The sequence below is a fragment of the Chroicocephalus ridibundus genome, chromosome 9, assembly GCF_963924245.1.
Source record: "Chroicocephalus ridibundus chromosome 9, bChrRid1.1, whole genome shotgun sequence".
Lineage (NCBI taxonomy): Eukaryota > Metazoa > Chordata > Aves > Charadriiformes > Laridae > Chroicocephalus > Chroicocephalus ridibundus.
Genome location: NC_086292.1, coordinates 450,233 through 470,703, shown reverse-complemented (window position 1 = coordinate 470,703; position 20,471 = coordinate 450,233). Strand labels below are relative to the sequence as shown.

General features: G+C 60.0%; 1 protein-coding gene across 2 annotated transcripts in view; it reads right to left on the bottom strand.

The window, feature by feature from the left end:
* The window catches only part of MID2 (midline 2), a 119,169-nt gene that overhangs the window by 94,436 nt on the left and 4,262 nt on the right, over positions 1–20,471 (bottom strand). Inside the window, exon 1 of one of the 2 annotated variants that reach the window (XM_063346129.1) lies at positions 8,206–8,314. The exons of the other annotated variant lie outside the window; for it this stretch is intronic. The gene's annotated coding sequence lies outside the window, so the exon portion shown is untranslated. Of the gene's footprint in view, positions 1–8,205; positions 8,315–20,471 lie in introns of those variants that run through there. 2 annotated transcript variants of the gene reach the window in all.

The following is a 20,471-nucleotide window of genomic DNA, read 5'->3' as shown; positions in this document are numbered from 1 at the left end:
TATACCGTGATGCAAAGCGCAAGCCAGAAGAAATCAGGGGGAATTTGCTAAGCAAACGCAATTGAGTTTGTCTCATTCTCCGGCACTCTGCCACAGCTCAGGGTCTTGCACGCGGAGTTTCGGAGCCGGCCGGGATGCTTGCTCTGTGCTCCAAGCCCCGTTCAGCTCTGGGGGAGCCACTTGCAGCGACGAGAAGATGACACGAGCGCTGAACCGAAGCCACGGCGGGAGAAGCTGTTGGCAGCAGGAGCGCCGCGGGCAGGGCTCAGGGGACAGCCGGCGGGCGGGCAGGGACGCGCAGCATCCAGCAGCTCCTCAGCGCCAGCTTTAGGAACACGTCGGATGCTTTAACATAAACAAAATGCCTTTACATGGCCTGAGCCAATATATTTCTGTAATAACTCAGAATTTCTGGATTTCTTCTGCACCTGGTGCATCCCACCACCCAACACGGACAAGAGGAACCGGGAAAAGGCAGCCCAGCTCTTCTGCTGGGCTCCGGGCAGAACGGCCGTGCTGGGCTCTGCAGAAGCTGCAGCTCCACGGCTGGGGACAGGGACAGCCCCCAGGAACGTCCCCTGTGCTGGCAGATCCTGTGCCCCAGGGACACCTGGGCACATCAGGGCCGAGCTGGGACCCTCCTGGGAGCCTGAGGAGGCACCACGTCCTTGCAGCCAGCAGAAGGCTTCTCCCAGGCGGCAGAAACCCTTGGGTGACCTTGAGACCAGCATCTTCAAGGCCAAAAGGCCCCTAGAACGGCCTGATCGCACACATAACAGAGGCCTCTGCATTTTGCCCCCAGCTCAGGTTTGCCTTGGCACTTCTCCATTGTCCGGACACCTTTGGATGCTAATGGAGCACAATTCTGGAGCATCACCACCTCTCTTTTTGCAGTAATTCATCACGCACACTATTGAAAATCCATGCCTGGCTTCTCATCTGAATTCCCCAGCTATTCCGGGGGAGCTGAGTAGGCAGCAGAGCCAGACTGACCACGCAGGACAACTCCTCGAGACACCACCCCTGCCTTTTAGGCACGCTGGGCTAAAAGATTAAAATAATTCCTAAATGCAGGATGCTTCCCTTGCTCAGCTCATCCATAATTGCCTGAAAGAGTTTTCCTCTCCTCTGGCCCAGGCAGCAAAGCAGGAACCTCTGACATCCACCCAGCACGTCCCCCATAGGGCTACCCACACCCCCAGGGACCTTCTCTCAGCAACATCCCAGCCCTGAAGTGGGTCATTATTTCCTTCCACCTCTTCCCTCCTCAGCTATAAAACCGGTACTTTGGATGACCTCTGGACCTGGGGCATCGTCTCACCCCTCTCTCCTCTGTTTTTCAATGATTGCTCTTCCGACACCATCACTGCTGAACAGCCCCACACCGGGCTCGCGGGGGGGCTCCCAGCAAGGCTGACCCTGAAACGGAGGGTAATCGACTGTCCCTCCTTCGCCGGCAGCACACCCACTGGCGCCTCGCTCCCCGTTTGATGCCCACCCCTTCAGACAGCGGTCCCCAATATTAAATTCCCTTTGAAGAGCTTGGCAATAGGCCCTTCCCTTCGTGCCTGGGCTCCACTTGTCCCCACAAATCACCCCAAGGACAGGCGTCACCTCTGGTAACAGCCACGCAAACAAGCTGCTGTAGGGCGGTCACCACCAAACCCTGCGAGGTGACAGCGTGGGGCCATCGGCTCTCCCAAACTCCTGTGTTGCAAGGCGAGCGCTGGATACCCTGCATCCCTCCTCCCCGGGGACCACTGGGCACCGCGCTCTCCCACCAGGCCCACCGCGCTCCCTGGGGCTTGTGGATGAGATGCCGGGTAGGTCACAGCAACGCTGAGGTCCACAGGGACCTCCAGGGACGGAGAGGACCTCCCAGGACGGTGGCCCATTGAATACCTCCACGGACAGACGCTCCCCAGCCCCTCTGGGCAGCCTCTGCCAGCATTTGACCAATCTCACAGTACAAAAAAAATAAAAAAATTGTTCTCTTGCATGAGATTTCATCTGAATGCAAGAAGTAGGAGGTGCAGACACGTCACCTGAAGCCACAGCACCAGGGCAGCCACCACCCAGCGGGTACAGGCTCCAGGGCAGCTCCGACCAGGATAAATCCCCTTCCACAGGACTTCTGAAGCCTGGATCCACATCTGATCCCTTGCACGGGCAGCAGGTCCGGCTCTGGGGCTTTGGAGCACTTACGGGAAGGACACGAAGCTCCTGTGCCTGTCCGTCCCCCCTGCATGGGGACTGCAGCCCCCTGCCACCCTCGCTTGCCCCGCTCCCCCTCTCCCAAAGGGGCTGCTGAGCGAGACAGCGGAGAGCAGGTCCCGCACCCGCCGGAGCCCCGGACACCCTGGATGGGCCAAGGAAAGCCCCGGAGGGACACACAGCATCTCGGGCGGCACCACCGCAAGCACAGCAGCCACCAGTGCCACCACCACAGCGTCGCGGGGGGGCTCAGCACCAGCACCCGACAGCAGGCGGCACCCGAGCCAGCACCCGGCAAAAAGCCCAGCCTGCTCCTCACAAAGCGTTAAGCCAGGTCACTCTACAGCTCGAATAAACCCCCCAGATTCCTCCCTCCCTCCCCGCGCATCAAACACCAGCGCTGCCGCCCCAGCCCAGCCCTGCTTCGGGTACTCGAGCATCATCAGATGGCCTTAACCTGCCTAATTTTATTCAGCCCAGTTACACAACCAGATTTAGTGAGGTTCTTCTGGTGACTGCCCATGGAACACATTTAACTCACTCCGCGCCTCTTTGAAAACACAAAAGCTAATTTATTCCACGTCATCTCTGAGTTGCTGCCGAAGGATGCTGCACGGCTGCATTTCGGGGGGGGGTGTATATGCATCTCCTCGTTACTCCCGTACAGATCCTCACCCAGCTCGCATTCATTACGCTGTGCTTCCGTCCTGCCTCACGAAGGCCTCCGCCTGCTGTCTGAAGCTAATTTTTTCCCCTTCGGTCAACCAACTCAAAATTGGTTTTGCGTATTAAAATGAAATTTAATTTCTAGGCCATTACCCCACTGTGGTCTAGCTCCTGCGTCTGCAAAACGAGGAGTAAACAAACAGACCTAGCAATTCATTTCCCCCTCAGACATGAATTCCAGTTATAAACAACAGGAATGACATTCTGCGGAGGCACGGAGCCCCTTTCCTTTCGGGATCCCAGGCCACGTCACGGAGAGCCGGCGAAGCCTCGGGACTCCTGAGGAGCCCCAAGTGCGGGGCTGGCACACACAGACCAGCTAAACCTTTCCTTGCACGGCTGCAGAAAGCATCCCTCGGATCTGCCCTCAGCTTCTCACCGACATAGCAGGCTTCCCGTTATTTCCATGTTGGCTTTTCACGGCTACTGGGTTTTTCTTTTCCCTTTCACAGGCTACTGGGTTTTCCTTTTCCCTCTCACGTAGAGAGTCCAGATACAGAGATATATAAAATACAGTTGTGAGACTCAAGCACTTGCAGCGTCCAACTCTGCAACAGCTGGGGGAAAAAATAACAACACAAAAAAGCCCAACCAAAAGCCAAGCCCCCAAAATCTCCAAACAACAAAACGCTTTTCTATTTAGTCTCTCTACTCTTAAATTTTGAGAGCAAAAAATCCGGCATCATTTTTAACCCATGCGGGTGAGAGCAAGTGTCCCCGTTGATCCACAGGGCGCTCTGGCCGAAGATCGCGTCTGAACCAGATCCCATCCGCGCCCTCTTCCTTCCGAAGTGCGGAAATCCCGCGGGAAATGCCCGAAAGGAAACAAGCCCAGCTGCCGGGGGGAGCGGGCGGCTGCGCGTCACGGGCTGCCGCAGCAGGCTACGAGCTCGCTGCTCCGCATGGACACAGCCCAGCCAGCACAGCCCGGCACGATAAACACGCTTCTCTTCGGGAAACACCCTCCGGACCCCACAAGCCGTTTCCACTTCCATTTAAGAGACTCCCCCGGGCTCAGCCCAGCCCAGAACGTGCCTGGAGCGGCCGAGGCAGCCCAGGAGCTCACAGGCGATGGGGCCAAGCCACGGCACCTGCGGTGCTGCTGCGTCCCCTCCCTGGTCTTGGGCTCTCGCAGCAGCCACTGGTGTGACACAGGGGGACACCGGGACAGCCCACGTCCCGTAGGAACACCCCTGCGCAGAACAAGGGGACATCGCTGGGGGAGAGAAAGCGGGACATCGCTGGGGGTTGGTTGGGGGCAGGGGGGACACAAGAGGGATGACAGCTTGAGACTGTCAGCAAGGAGGACCCAGAGGGGAGCAGGGGAAGGGGCGGCAGAGGGATGTCCCCTGCCCTTCCTGCGCCTGTGGGAACGTCAGGTTTGTTTGTTCGGGGAGGAAGCGGAGCCCCGGCGGTGACGCGGGGACAAGGGAGCTGCACAGACCGGCAGCACCGAGCTGCGAGAGGTCCACACTCACGGGCAGGCACGGCTGACCCCCACCCCAAGACCCTGGGGGGCGGCTGTGACCTGGCACGAGCCTCAAGCCGAGGGGCAGCTGGGCACTCCGAGCTTTTCGTCACCAAGCCCCGTCCCCACACCGGGGTGGTCCCAAGGGGCAGCACCCCACTCCTCTCCCCGCTGTGCTGGCGGCAGCGCCGGGGGGGCTGCCCGAGTCCAGAGCTGGGAGCCTCAGCTGAGCAGGGGCGAGGACGTCCCCATCCCAGCCACGGCTCCCCTGGCACAGGACCCGCTTGGACCCGGGGCCAGGGGCTGCCCAGGCGCGGGGACAGAGCGGAGGCAGCGAGCGGAGGCAGTGATGGAGCCTGGCGCTGCCAGCGAACACAATAAGCGATTTCCTGGGAAAGGCCAGCGTGTCCAGAGGCACAAAAGGAGCTATTCTGCCGCCGGCCCCACTCCCCAGCCTGCTCGGGGCCGGGACAAGGAAGAGGGCGGGAGGGCAGATGCTGAAGCCACCGAGCACTGCACATCTCGCTGACACTGGGAGCCCAGCTCTGCCCCATGTCACCCCCAAGGGTGACACGCCGCAGGCGCGGGGCTCAGCACCGTCCGCCTCTCCGCTCCCAGCCGATGAGGGGCCGCTGGCAGTAAGAGCGACGGCGAGGTTTTCCAGCAGCCGCGGGTAAGAAAACAGGAAGACGGCACAGGATCGAGGGGCGAGACGCTCCCTCCCCAGCGCCGCCCGGGCTGCCAGAGCCGCCCTCGCACGGCACAAGGCAGCTTTCAGCGGCACACAGACGGGCCTTTCTCCCCCACGGTGACCTCCCTGCCCTGGCATTTTGGGGACCCCGGGCTCCGCAGAGCCAGCCACCGCACTGGGAGAGGCAGCTGAGGGAGCCCAGTCATCACTTCCCCGCCGCGTCCTCTCGTTAATCGGGGAGGCTGACGGAGTTGCTCATTTGCAAAAGATGACCGTAAAGCCAGGCACTCATTAAGCTGCAACACGCGCTCATTTTCCAGGGGAAGAACATTAAAAACAAGCCCAGGAAGCAGCACAGGTCCGAGCCCTGGCAATGGGACCAGACCCTCACCCCAAGCCTCCCCGAGGCTGTTCGTCCCCCTCCTGCTCCCCTGGGCACCCTCTGTAGCCGCAAACCCTCCCGAAACACTCTGCCAGCTCGCCCCGAAGAGGGGAGCACCAGCCTAAGCGAGATCTCAGGTGAGCGCGTTGTCAGAAGCAGTAACTCCCTCCAGAGGTACAAAATAATCACGCTGCTCATTAGCTCCATTTAAAGAACCGGCTGCGCAGCCTGCAGAGAAAGCCCTGGTTCCGCCGGCTCCGACGGGACAGCCGAGAGCCACGGTCTCTCCAGCGACCGGCCTCCGAGACGTGGTGACTCCCAGAAGCTGACCTGAGAGATGACAGGCCCAACCCCCTGCACTGCAGAGAGACCAGCGGCACCAACCACAGACCGCAGAGAAACCCCCCCAGAGCCAGAGTCCAGGGGATTCCGGACGGAAACGTGTGTCCCCATCCCCTAGAGGAGATGATCCAGGGACAAGACAATCCTGGTGTTAAGGATAAGTCATTTATCAATCTCACGTGGTCTCAAGGATGATCCCACCCTGCTTACAAACATGTGTGTATATATATGTATATGTATGTATATGCAACAAGACACAAATGCTTAGCACATCACCCCCAGCTGTGCCTGTGCCAACGAGGCCACTGGAGCGCAGCCCGCCCGCGAGCGCTCGTCAAGGGAGGGGATTTATCACCCACTGCAGCTTCATTTCTTTTTCTAAAGCAACGTTTACCAAACAGGCCGTGCAGCTCCCGGGACCCTGGCTGTACGCACGCACCACTTTCACCCCACGCCGCAAACGGCTCCGCAGGGCACAGACCTGCCTCTAATCGCTGGCGAGGCAGCCGGCACACCCAGGCTCTGGAGCAATAACACCACCTGCCTGGATCCCTGCGACTGCTCCTCTCCCTGACGTGCGCGCTTCCTCCTCCCATCCCTACCCCACTCGCTGTCTTTTCTCAGTAGCATCCTCAAGGAATACCCCCTCGGGTGCGAGAGCGTTCCAATACCACTGCCCTGGGAGGGGGACTGCCATACCCAGCCTCTCGTTTCCTGGCTCGTTCTATTACTCCCTCGTTAGGGGTTTCGGGTGTGCTCCCAGCAGGGGAATGGCAGCAGTGACAACCCCAGCGCAGAGCCTGTGGCAGCCGCCGAAGCCGGAGAGCTCTGCCTGCAACAGGCAGCTCTGCCACGGCCCTCCCCCGGCACAAACTGCCCTGACGGAGCCGGGGGAGGCAAGGGAGGGCAGGCACCGCTCAGCTTATTACAGGGGTGAAGGAGCAGCTCAAGCCCCGACGCAACCCCGCGCACGCAGGGCGACGGGTTGGTGACAATTCCCGGCTGTGCCGGACGCTGCCAGGCGGTGACCTGGCGGCTCAGCTGATGCCACCCGGAAGCCAGCAACGTCCCAGTGGTCTGGCTGCCAGCTTCGGTCTGGCTGCAGCAGCTCCTCAAGCAAAGCCGGTCTCCTTGAAGCCGCCTTCCAACAACAAAGGCTCCGTCGCGGTTTCAGGGCTCACTCGAGAGCGAGGAGGCCTGGGCGAAAGCCAGGCAGGGCAGGCAGAGCCGGAGCCATTAACACCCTGGCGTGTCAAGACTTGAGGAAATTATGGAGCAACAAGAGCCATTTGCCCTCTCCAGAAACTCCACAGCCCGCTCTGCAGAACGGCCCTTTGCCGCCCCAGCTTCGTTACAACTGTCTTTAGCCGTGCACATTAGCGCAATAAAATATGCGGTTGATATGTTTTTGGAGGCAAGACACACAAACAAGGCGTGCGGACGAGGAAATTCAGCTCTCGCGTGTCGCTCCGGCGCATTTTCTAACAGCTCGACAGATTCTCAGCACGAGCGAAACATGCTCCGCTTCAAGCCCAGCGGTAACATCCCTGAGAACGGGCAACAGCCCGCCGGAGCGATGCCCCCCGAGACGCCGCGGAGGGCTGGGGTGCGCGGGGACCTTCACATGCCCCTTTTCCCCCCCGGGCCCCGCAGGGAGCCCGCCACGCCCGAGGTCGCCCGGCTCGGGAGAACCCGTTACCTTTTAACTCCCATTTAACGAAACTTCACCGGGACCGACGCCGGCCCCGCCGCCGGGACGGGAACCGGGAGCAGCCGCAGGCAGCGGCTCCGCGACGGGCTCCTGGCGGCGGCGGAGGCCCGCACCAGAACCGCGGGGATTTACAATAAAAAACCGGGCTCAGCGGCGGAACGGACGCGACCCGCTCGGCCCGGGGGAAGCGGAGCGGTGCCGGGGGGGTTGGGGGGGGGATGCCGGCGACCGAACCGGCCGGCGGGGAGCGGACATGGCGCGGGAAGGCGACTCCGTCCCCTCTCCGCCGGGCGACAAACCGCGGCTTCCCGGCGGGAGGGGCCCCGGCGAGGAGAACGGGCCGGGAAGGACGCGGGGTGCCCCGCCGACCCCCCCCCCCCCCCCAACCACCGCGGCAGGGGGGGCCGGGGCTGCGTCCCCCCCGGCTCTCCCCGCCGAGCCGGGGCGGGTTCGCAAACGCACTTCGCAACCGGGAGACCCGAGCGGGGAGGGGGGGACCGTGGGGAGCCGCGACCGGGCACCGGCTCCCGGCAAGGTCCGGCGCCCCCCCGCCACTTGCTGCAGCCCCCCGGGAAGGGCCGCGCCGGGGCCCCGCCAGCGGGCTCCGTACCCCCCGCCCCCGCTGCCCGGGCGCCGGCCGGGACCCCCCCGCCCCCGGGGCCGGTACGTACCAGCGGGCTGCGGCAGCCTCCCCGCCGCTGCCCGGGCATCTTGGAGGCGGCGGCGGCGGCGGCGCGGGGGAGACGGCGGCGGCGGCGGGCGGCGGCGCGCGCGGGGCGGGGGGGGCGGCGCCGCGCTGGGTCCCGCCCCCCCCCGCCGCCATCCCCCTGCAGGTGAGGCCAAGGGGTGACACCCCCCTCCCACCGCGGGGGCCGCGGGCTGTCACCCCCCAAACCAGGGGGGACGCAGGGTGTCACCCCCCCCTTCCACCGAAGGGCCCGCGGGGTGCCCCCGCCTCCCACTGGGGGGGACCGCGGGGCGTCGTCCCCCGCCCTTCCACTGGGGGGGACCGCGGGGTGTCCCCTCCTCTGCGGGGCGCCACCACCCCCCTCGGGAGGGGCCGCAGGGGGCCACCAGCACGGTGTGTTCTTAGGTGGCGGAGGCCAATGTACAGGTTGTTACGAGGGCGAGATGCACGTCCTCCTGCCTGCGCCGGGGGCCGGCTCCTTGCCCCCACACCATTCCCCGTGCTGGTTCTGCCGTTGGTGACGGGGCTGAAAAATGGGTTAGATGGGGGGGTTTCACCCCTTGGTTCGGCATGGCGGGGGGTGTCCTGGGGTTCCCGCACAGCAGAAAGGCTGCTGGGTGAGGTTACGTTGTTATTATGAAGTGCACATATACATATATATGTATCCACGGCAATAACATCAAAGGGAAGCAAGGGAGGGGGAATCCAGGAGGGTAATTTATTCCTCGGCAACGTGGATACGTGCTGTACAGGTTATTTATATTTGAAGACTGCCCGGAGTGTTAAATGAGCCGTCTCTTTAAAATAAGCATGAGGGAAAATCTACCCAGGCTCCCGGTGCTCCCTCAGGTGCGATGGGAGAGGTTTCTGCCGCGCTGGAGGAGGGTTTCGGTGCGCAGGGACCCGCAGCCCTTTCGTTTTCTGCCCTCAACACGCTGCGATACCGTCGTCGCTGCACACACGCACACCCACACACACACCCGTGCTGTGCTTTACAGTCAGACACGGAGCACATGGTAGCTGTCACACTGTGACTTTCCAGCAGAACCAGGCAGCTGGAGGTCAACCCCGTGGCCCCGGCCAGCCTTGTTCTCACCGCGCCAAGGAATTACAAACCCTTTTCCCAAGGAGGACCTGACAGCGGCATAGTTAATATGCGCCACTTATTCTGCGTTAAATCCTATCTCTGCTTTTCTGGCAGCAAAAACGCAGCCTGCGCGGTCGGGGCCAAGTCACGTAATCCATGGCTGTCCTGGGACCGGTCCTCACCATTCGCATCTGTGCAGACGGAGCGAGGAGAGAACAAACGGCAGACCAGAGCCTGGCAGGGCCCGATCCTCCTCGGGCAGGACGTTACAGCTGCTTCCCCGCACTCGGTGCTGCCGGGTCCGGGCTGCTGGGGACAGCCCGTGCCGGTGGCAAGGGTGACGCAGCGAGGGCAGGGCACAGATGTGCTGCCCCGAGACACGGCGCATCAGGCCGCGGGAGAAACCAGGCCACCAATGACAGCAGATGGCTGGAGATCGCAGCAAAGCCCCATCGCCAAGGGCTCGGCGGGTGACGGCCTGGCTGCACAGGGCTCGGCACAGTGGCGGCAGGAGGGTGGCACCTTGGCTCGCACCCCCATGCAGAGACACGCAGGGTTCCCCTCGCAGCATGTCGGCCAGCAGCAGTAGCCGGCTACCTAAGGTGACGATGTCGTGCCAGATCCCAGCTCTGGTGACAGCCTCACTGAGAGGGTCGGGGCACGGGGGGCTGGCGTAGCTGCCGGGGTGACACTGGGGGGCTCAGCCCCAGCCTCTTCCTCTGCCCCCCGGGCACTGGCTGCTGCTGGTGCTCCTGCCCGCCGGCCGGAGCAGCGATGGGCGCACAGGGCTGTGGCTCCGGCTGTGGGACAGGCACGATGCTGGCGCCCAAGCAGGCTGGGACCCGCCAGACACCAGCTCAGCGATGGAAGCGTATTTCTTTTAAGTCCCCCAAACAGTTTTCGGGAGAGACCGCCAGCAGACGACAGCCCCGCTCACAGCGTGCTGAGCGCTGAGCTCAGCTGGGCCTCCACAGTAAAGGCGGGAGGTGTCAGAGGTGACCTTGGGCAAATATTTACAACTGCAGTGGCGTTGTGTGTGTGCATGTGTTCAAAACACAGAAGGGATCAGGTTCAAATGGCACTTTAATTGAGCAAGCAGGGCAGCGGGAGGGTAGAGCTCTTTATGCTAATCTGCTAACCACTCCAGATGAGTCACATTCATTAGGGTGGGGAGATCATCTCCCTCTGCCCACGGAGTCGTTTTGGAGTGGCAAGTGCTCCACAGCCCTTCCAGGAGGACCTGTGCATTCGGAATCGGGGCTGTTGGTTTCCGCAGGAGTCCTGCTGCCCCTGCCCAAGGCGGGTGACCGCGTCCGCATCTCACGGGCGGGGAATGGAGACGCTCGGGTTGTACCGCGTGCCTGGGATGCCTGTTGAATAAGTAACACACGGTTATAAAGCTGGATTTCTCCTCCACAATTTGTTCTTACAGTGGAAAGCATAGGGGAGAAAAAAATCCTTTTCAGTTCTGAATGAATCCCTCTTCCTGCTTCTTCTGAAGGGCAGGCAGGCAGCTGTAGAGAGGAGCAGGGATGGATGAATTCCCCTAGAAGAATCTCTTCTCGTTTTCTTTTTATATTTTGATGACTTCATTCTTCTAGCTCTCATTAGCACCTCCTTTATCTCCAGTTCTTCCCCAGAGGCATTCGGTTCTTCCTCCTGCTGCTGCACAGGGAGCGGCGATGGGAAGTGGATGCTTTGCACCACCTCATGTTGAGGCCTGGAATTTCAGAGCCTGAGCCGAACCCCAGCTCTCTCCCACGGTGAGGAAACCAGAGGCCTCACCTGCCCCAGACAAGCTCTTCTGGCATAGCCCACTTATCCACTCGCCCAACACCTCCTCATCCCCTCGCGGTGTCCTGCGCTTCGTTAAGGCTTCACTGTCCAGCATCCCCCGCGCGAGCCCCGGCTGAGCGCCCCCGCAGGGCTCCAGGGCCGATTTCCAAAGAGGAAAAACTGTTCTCTCAAGGGCATGGCACATCCCTGCTCTGCACACAAACCATCCTGAATCTCAGTCCGGCCCAGCTCTTTGAGGAGGGTCAAAGGACAGGATTTTGCACCACCTTTTTTGTGAGCAGTCCCATCCGTCTGCCTCCCCCTTCTCCCAGGAGGGAAATTCTCCGCTGGGTAGGGAGCCAGGGTGTGATGGGCGAGGATGATCTAGCCAGGTTCCAAGCCCTCTTCTGAGCATCTCCATATTTCAGCTGCTTGTTTGCATTCCCCTCATGCCAGAGTCCTGCTTAGTTGCAGGTAAAGCGGTTTTGCTCAAGGCGAACACAAGCATTAGCAAATCCAACCCTCGCCGATGAGGAGCCCTTCTCTCTCTCTCCTCCCGAGGAAGAGGAGGCCTCTGGGAGGAAGGTGAGGCACGGAGGGGAGAGCCCAGCCCGTTCCCACAGGCGGGGAGCAGGAGCAGTCCCCAGCTTTGCCTCTGAGCTGCCGGGGGCAGCGGGGGGGTGGGAGGAGGCGCTGAGATAAGACACCCATTACCTGGGAGCTCACACTGGGGAGGCGAGACACGAAACTGGGAGCTGGAGGGAAGCAGGAAACTCCCCGCAACAACATCTGCGAGAGCTGCTCCCTGTTTTGGAGCTCCTGGGCAGGGGGTGGCGGGTGTCTCCAAACCCTCCCCTTGCCATGACAAGCCCCAGTCCTCCCCGTTCCCAGACTGGGCTGGGCGGGTGCGTTGCACAATGTGCCCCAGCCGGGTCTCCCCTGCCTCGCCAGGGGCACGACGAGCCAAAACCCTGCCTTCCCTGCGCTTGCGGAGGGACCTGAAGCAACACATCCCTGGGGAAAAGACTACAGCTGGATTTTCAAGCTGCAGGGACGGACTCCCCCATATCCCCAGCGAGTCACCCCGGTAGCCAGGACCCTCGCCACCAAACTAAAGCACAAGTTCTCTGGTCCGTATTTCTTGTTTTGTCAAGCCTTCGCTAACCCCGAGAGTCCTGTTGTACAGTAACGGCTCCCCCCACGGCGGCTCCAAGACGAAGCCATTCCTCAGCCAAACAGGTTCAGCTTCACAGAGTTCCCACTCGGGCAGCCTTGCAGGGCGGTGGGGACAGAGAAGGCAGCACCGGTGCCTGCTGTTTTCCCTTCCCTCCCTTCCCAGACCGGTGCCCAACAGCTCCCTCCCTGACCACCCAACCCCACGCCCCCGGCCCTGCAGGGGGTGGGCAACGGGTGACATCCACCCCAGCCACATCCAGGGCTGGAAGCGTCTCTGCTGCCACAGCCGGGGGCACCGGTGCTGCGTGTCCGCAGGATGGATGTGCTGGTTATCCATGTGGGGCACAGAACGGCTTCATGGGACAATTTGCTTTTCCGTGTTCAGGCTGGTTTTTAAGCCTAGAAAATGGCAGAGGGAAAACACACGGGAGCCCCCAGACTCTGCAGTTAGGCGCCCAGGAGGGCAGTCCCTGCTCAGCCCCTCCTGCCTGCGCATCGCAGCCACCTCTCCTCGCCCTCTCCTGACTCCGCAGGGCTCCCTCCGCGCTCCTGGCAGAGGATGGATGGTGCCGAGGGAGGGGGATGGGGGGTTTAGTCAGTGGGGCTCTGCAGGGACCCCTCCTGCGTTTTCGTGAAATGAAAAAATGCCCAGTGGCCGCAGGCGGAGAACACCAGTGTGACAGGGCACGGCCGGTTCGGTGGAGCCTGGAGGACTGGGGGTTTGTCTCTGCAGCCTCTGCAGAGCTGGAAGTGGCCCCGCTCCTGCCCTGACATTCCCCGAGTCGGGATGGAGCCTGGTGAGCGCAGCGTGACCCATCAGCAGATCTACACGTGTAAGCCCTGTCCTGCCAAGCACTTCAGGGGGAGAAGAAGGACCCCCAGTACCTCAGGTCGGGCATGCAGAGGGGTCACGTGCTGCCTCTGCTGTTCCCTAATCGCTTTGGGCCACAGGTCCCAGCTTTCGGATAGCCACGCTGGAGGAACATTCGTTATGCTTGCGGAGCACATGGACGAGTTATCAGCTCCAGGGGAAGCACACACGAAGACATCCGTAGTTTTGCATTCAGCACAGCATTTCACTGGAGCTCAAGAAAAACCTGGTGAGAGCCTTATTGTGGGGAGCAAACATAGAATTGTTGCATGAAAACCCTGACCAAAGAGTACAGGGACCCGGGGAAAAAACTGCCAAGAATCACGGAGTTAAAGAGTACCTTGCCATACATATGCATGAGGGGAATTTGTGGAAGGTGGAAACTTCGCTTCCCGGTATGTACGAGCTGAGCCCTGAGAACGTGCTTTTAAAGGCAGTGGTACAGCAGCCCCCAGTCGGACACCGGCTCCAGGGAGGCAGCAGGAGGAGCTGGGGTGGGAACAGCCCTCTCACTGTCACACAAACCCCCATAAGGGCTCATAGCTGGGGGCACAAGTTGTTCATTCGCTCCATCAGCGTCCTAAAGCACCCGCCATCTAAGAGATGCAACAGTGACTACCAGCTGCAGTGGCAATCGAGGGCTAGTAACTAATCGCATGGGAGATGAGCGGTTCTCAAGCCACGAGCCCCTCTGCGGCTGCCCAAGTGAATGGCTCAAAATGATCAAAATGGATCAAGATGCCCAAACGGATCCCCACTCAGCCTTCAGCGAGGTTCTCCAGTGTGCTGGGACAGGGCTAGAGCCACCCAAGTCACAGCCGGTCCAGCTGATTAACCCTGGTCCCCTCCACACCAGTCCTTCGTAAACCTCTTCCAGTGCACGAGGAGGGCGAGTCGTCCACCCGCGGTGAACCTCGCTGCTCCACCCCACACGCTACGCCAGCACCGGTAGCCTGAGCCGAATCTGTGCCAGCACCCGGACAGGAAAGGTGCCCCAACCCAGCCAGCCTGGCACCCAAGGAGGTTATTTGGATCCCCAAACCGATCAATTCAGTAGGAAATAAAACAAGGGGGAAGTACAAGGGTTATTCCCGAGGTCAAACAGTGCAGGACACGACAGCAGACTCAGTGGAGGGCATGGATGGCGCAGGGAGCAGGTCGGTACTACAGAAAGGTTTCCCCATGGTCGTGGTTTCAGGCTGGTGGAGCTGCCTTACAGCGCGCGAGGGGAACCTTGTCTCCCAAGGCACTGAGGTTTCTAAGGATTTTTACCCAGGTTTCTCTTTCCCCTGACACACACCCAAAGCCGCACACGAGAAGGTCCCGTCAGACACGGGCAGGTCCCAGCGTGGGCACAAAGGGAGAACAAGGTCACGCTGCACCTGCGCTCCCAGCTCCGGGCCGAGCACGGGCTCCGTCACGGGCTCCTGTAGCACGCTGTGCTGTCTTCTAGGACGCTTCAGGGTAACCTCTATGCCTTGCAAAAGAGAAACTGGCTCTCAGCAGCCAAACCAGCCTCCCCTCCTCCCTCCAGCCAGCGCCGGCACCACCAGACCTGCCCTGACCCTCCCGTACCGCGGGAAGTGTTCCCACACGTCCCACGTCACTGGGCACACGCACCAGGAGCAGCCCTTCAAAAATTAACTCGCACCTCTCACTCTCTTCCACCCTCACATACGGACAGGTAACGCACATCCCGCTGCTAGCTTCCTCACCCTGGCGTTAGGATAACTTGGGAATTCACCAAAGCAGAGGCGCGCTCGGTAAGACCTAGCTCAGGCTTACAACCGGAATAAAAGCAACAGACTCATTCCAGAGCACTCAGAACTTAAAATTTCCTCATCATCTGCACCCTAGGGACCCCGAAGACCTCCGATCCTTCCAAAAAGCAAAGAAGCGCTCCCCCAACTTCTATTCCCCGCCCCCCCAGTTTGCAACACTGGCGTAAGTGCTCCTGGAGGGTCCACCTGGGTGCGCCTGCAGCTCTCCGCAAGCGCCTTCTCCTCCCCGTTCACACCTCCCCAGCTGGAAGGCGCGCAGAGGAAATACATGCTAAGCTTGAGGGAATTTAAGGAGAAACAAATCGCAGCAGCTCCTCTCTTGGAGTTCAAAGTAACACCTTTGGGCAGGAGCAAGCAAGCGCGAGGCAGGGAATTGGAGGGCTGGGGCCGAGGTTTGCCAGGGCAGGAGAAAATCCCTGTTTCAGCTGAGGAGCTGCCCGTGTCTGCGTGTGGCGCTCACAGGGCTGTCCTGAGCCTCCTCCCGCCAGCAGAAAATAAGCCGTGTTCCTACCCAGCACCCGCTTTGTTAGGGAGGTAGAGGAGGGAGCAAAAGGCAAGTTGAGGTCATTTACTAAATTAGGCGTTGAAATGAGAGGCTGTTGCAAAAGGCAGCGTGGGCTCAGGAATCGCCGCGGGGCATTGCCATGGGCTGGCTTCCCACGGGCTCTTCCCAAGAGGGCGCACAGGGGTGTGCGTGGGGGAGAGCGGAGCCTGCGCCGCGGTGTGTGTCCGGGGAGGGGGAAGGTGCCGGGAATGCGGGACGCCCCGGGAGGCAGCGAGTCTCGGGAAGAGACACAGCGTGTGTTCCACGTGGCTGAAACCCAGAGGAAAGCCGGACGTGGACCTGAAACGGGAGGTTGGTCCCTCTCCAGCAGGGAAACAGGCCAACGGGTTTTAAAGAGCCCAGGGAGAGCGGCACTGGCGCTCTGATCCCACCGCGGCAAGCCAGTCAGATGAGATTTGGGCAGACGCACAGCAGAAAATAACAAAATGCAAATCAGAGCGAGAAAAGCTCATCTCAAAAATAATGATGTGATACGCTGCTATTCAGCGAGAGGCAAATGGGAGAGGCAGTGATGCTGAAAGAAATAGAAGCACAATAGCGGGGACTGCAGTGAGGTGACAAGGGAAATGACGGATGCAGCTGGGGCCGCGCTCACCCGAGAGCGGGTGAGTGTGTGGGGAGGTGACGGTCCCTCCGACAGCGGCTGTGGGGTGACCGTGCCTGCACAGTTCTAGCAGGGAAGATAATGAGGCTGGAAAGAAGTGAAGGAAGAGCAAGGCAAGAGCACAGGAGCGGCCGGTGTTGCTCCAGAGGGAACGCGTTAACCAGGGAGTTAATCCGTGCAGCCTCACTAAATGGTGCTGGAGCACTTGTCCACGAACTCTTGCGGTACCAAAATGACGTGGTAGCGGTGGAGTGGTGCCACCGCCCTGCAACGAACCCCTCGCTCTGCACCTCTGTGTGCTCCCCTGGCACCCGGGGACGTGTCAGACGGGGAAGAGAAAACCTGATCCGAGCCAACAGAGCGGGGACCCTCCCAGTGACCGTCGCTGCCATGTCCGGCCCCCACGTCCCCATCCAGGCGTGAGCGACACCTCGCCGGGCTCCCGCCGCTCCCCGCCAGCGCCAGGGCTCTCCCGCCTTGGGAAGGAACGCCCGGTCTCACCAGCGCCCGACCCAGCAGGTCCAACTGGGAGCGCCGCCTGCGCTCCTCCCCCTGCGCGGCGCGGTGCGCGGCGAAGGGAGCAGCTATGTGCTGACTGCTTAAATTGAAGTACTGCTCAATCTCAACGGGAAATTAAAGTCTGGAGGAGGGGGCATGTGAAGCTCTGCACGGGCATACACGTACATGGACTCCTCTCCTTCAGTGGAGGCTGGAGCAAGCACCAACGCCAGTGTGACAGTGCGCACTCATCCACTGCTCGGCCCTGTGTGCCATGAGGGCTTTTAAAAGCTCTTTTTTAAATGGCAAATTTGAGTTAATTGAATGCAGGAGGTTTGGAGGAGCTGGGGATCTCACCAGTGGCTGCTTTTCCAGACATCTTGCGATATCAGGGACTTTTCAGATGATGGGGACAAGGCTCTGCCAGGGTACTCTAGAGAGGCCATATTTAAAGGTGAATCAGGTGATATAAGATAATGAGTAAGTTGATAAGAGAAGTGAAATAACTAACAACAACCACACTGCTTATAAAATGGATTTTGTCTGCCTTTCTTTTTAAGCACCACTTCAAGCCCAGTCACTAATGTTCCCAGGTGCACAGTCAGCATGGTGCTGGTGCTGGGAGGGATTAAAGCCAGCTCCGGCCGAGTCCAGGCTCCCTTCCAGGCTCCCTGGGGTCTGTCTCCTAGGGGGAAGCATCCTCTGGAGCAATGCTGAGCATCAGCCTGGTGGTGGGGAAACCCCCCGTCTCCAGGTCCCATGGAGAACAGAGAACCCCGCCTGGCTCTGCTCAGTCTCTCCTCGCGCTGCAGATGGATCTTGTTTCCCTTCCATTTCTGTCTCCCTTCCCTTGCTTTTGTTCCACACCTGCTCCCCCAGCATTTCTCTTGTAGCCAGACAGCTTTGATAATTCACGCTTCATTACTGAGTTTAGGCCAGACGCGGTGAACTCCCTTTCCTGCAGTGTCTCCGCCGGCTTTTGCGGTTGGGTGTTAGGAGCAGAGGTGGGGGCTATGGAGGAGGAGGAGGAGGGTACCGGGAGGAGCAGAGAACACGGAGGATGCCAATGCAGCTGAAATCCCTTCTGGATTGTTACCACACTGTAAGACTCCGTGCATCCTTCTCTGGATCATAGGGCATAAGAAATGCTCGTTCCACAGACACTTCAGGAATACGCTTCAGCGCGCACTTTGCAGAAGCCCGAGGACGCACTAACACCACCGCTGAGCTCGGGGCTGACGTGCTGAACCTGAGCCCTTGCGTCACGCCAGGTGAAAGGGCTGCTGGCACCCCCGGCACGGGGAGGGACCAGGCGGCAGCGCCAGGACCTTGCTGCGGAGCTGGTGGTGGATCCCGCTGCTGCTGCTGCTGCTGCCCGGCCTCCAGCGGGAGCTGGCAAAGCACAGGAGCAGCCGGGACAAGAGCTGAAACTGCGCAGAGAGGCTGAGAAGCGATCACGAGACTCCAAAACCTCAGTCGCTCTCCGGAGCAGAGGTTATGGGCAACTTCAGTCCAGCCCATGAAAGCCTGCGTGGGGAGCCGACACTGACGGGGAGATTCTTTCATCTAATACAGGTCTAACAGGAGAGCGGAGCTGGAAGTTTCACCCAGAAATCCAGATGAGAAATACAACACACAGTGCTCATTATGAGGGCGATTAGCTATTCAAGCAATTTACTGAGGGATGCGGTGGAACCTCCATCACCAGAGATTTGAAAGGCAGACAGATGTCTCTCCTTTCCCAGTTAAACCGGGACCCGGCAGCGCTGGTCTGTGCGATGGAGCACCCAGGCCACGGCGGCCGCCCTCACCCCCCGCCGAGGGCTGCTGGTCCCTTCAGCTCACATGGCAAAACAAAAATATTTTTAACTTGGATGGAGATAAAAGGTAAAAACTTGACATCTAAGAGCTCTGAAGTGTTACTATTGCGGTGGTTTATCTCCCTGTTTTCCTGAGAGGCTCCGGCTAGACTGAACCAACAGCCGGGACGCGAGCCTTGCTGGCCGCAGGCTGCCGGGGGAAGGAGGGTGGTGGTGCGGATTTGGTGGAACAGGGATGTTTCCATCGGCGTTCTCTCACGCCGGTCCCAGGGCTTAGGGAGGTGCTTTGCTGCGCACGAGACCTGCCGTTTGAGAGGTTGGTCTCGCTCTTGTGCAGCTTATTCTTGTCATTGCGCCTCGCAGGGGGAAGGGAAATGTACTCCTTAACAGGCACATCCATTTTAATGGATTCTGCTTCGCTGCCGAGAGTAAACAATCACAAATCATGGTCTACAAGGACCTTTAGAGAACCCTTCTGGTTCTGATATTTTTTTCTCTTTGTGAATGAAAGAGCACTTCTAAATACCCATTAGCCAGCCAAGATTTACCATTTGGGGAGCACGTGGCTTAACAGAGGGAAGGAGAAAAAAAATCTTTATTTTCAATTTACTTTCTTATTGGGAAGCATGCTCCCTAACCGCAGCGCATAACAGCTTCCCACAGCAGGCAGCTACCACGGGTCCAGCCATGCAGGTGATGCAGTAGCTTGGGTGGGCTGGTTCTACTTTACATCCACCTGCACAGGTTTACAGCCTTGAAAAAAAATATTTCCACTAGCCCAGGAAGAAGGAGAGCCTGCTGACAGCGCGGAGGCTGCTTCCCCAGGCAGGATCCCGCAAGCAGAAGGGGGTCGGGGCTCGGCAGGCTTGGCCGCGGGCAGAGCTCAGCACCTTCCCGGGCGTCCCGCAGGGAGGCAGGAGGCTGGGACCTGCCTGGGTGCTCGGGGTGCTGCCGGGTGGGCTGCAGCGGGGCTGTCTGTCGCCTTTGCAGAGCGTTGCCACGTGCTCCCAGGTCGTGCCTGTCCTGACGGGAGCAGCAGCACAACCCAGAGAGGTCCTGAGGGACCGAGAGTGTGCTGGGGCTGAGCCTAAGCACAGGCCTCGGGTAGGAGAGAGAAGGGCAGAGCACCACCCAGGCGGAGGCGGCTGAAGCTGAGCCGAGGAGCACGTGTGCTTCATCCCCGGCATCCATCCCCAGCCTCCTGTGCCACGGTGCGGATGCGACCGTGGTGGGGGCAGAGCACGGGGGTCACCTCCGGTCACCCGTGCAGGCTCTTGCCTTCCCGGCGTTTGGAGCAGGGGCTCTCTCTCCTGCACGCACTAAAGGTGCAAGTCACGGAGACGGCCGCACCAGAAGGGTCGGCACGGGTGTTTGCAGGTCTCAGGCAATCACCGACACGAGCGGCACCGCTGTACGCCACTGTAATGTGGGGCTCCAAACACCACCCCCCTCGACAAGCCGGACCCAAAGACTTGGCATGTCCAAAGCCTGAACGATGCCCAGTCAATCTGGGAATCTAAAGAGGAGCAGAAGCAGAGCCTGGATTTTATTTTTCTTTTCTTCTCTCCCTACAATGGAAAGCAGCGTTTCCTCTGGGAGTACCAGATCTGCTGCCAGCGTCCGCACCGGCACACAGCAGCGGGCGCTGCTCTGCGGGAACCGGGAACCAAAACCTTCTGGCGGCCTAATGGGGTGCAAACCCCCCCAGCGTGGAAGTCGGCAATAACTTCGCACTGCTGCCACGGAGCGCTGAGAGGGCCAGGGCTCGTCTTTCCCACTGACTCACTCCCCTGGCTGCAGACAGCTTTTGAGCCCTTCCAAATTTAGCTAGATTTATGGTGGTTTTTCAAAATCATTCATCAAATAACTTCTGCAGATAATTATGAGTTTGTTGCTCATTTATTAGCAGTAGGCTATAATTACTCACTATCCAGATGATTTGCTACACGGATCATGTGGTGTTGAGTAGGTCAGATGAGTACAAGGCTCACAATTAGGATTTTAAAGTGTGTTTTCCCGGGAAAGTCTGCAATGCATTCTTAAAGCCCGCTGTGCTGTCAGCAGTGTGTTG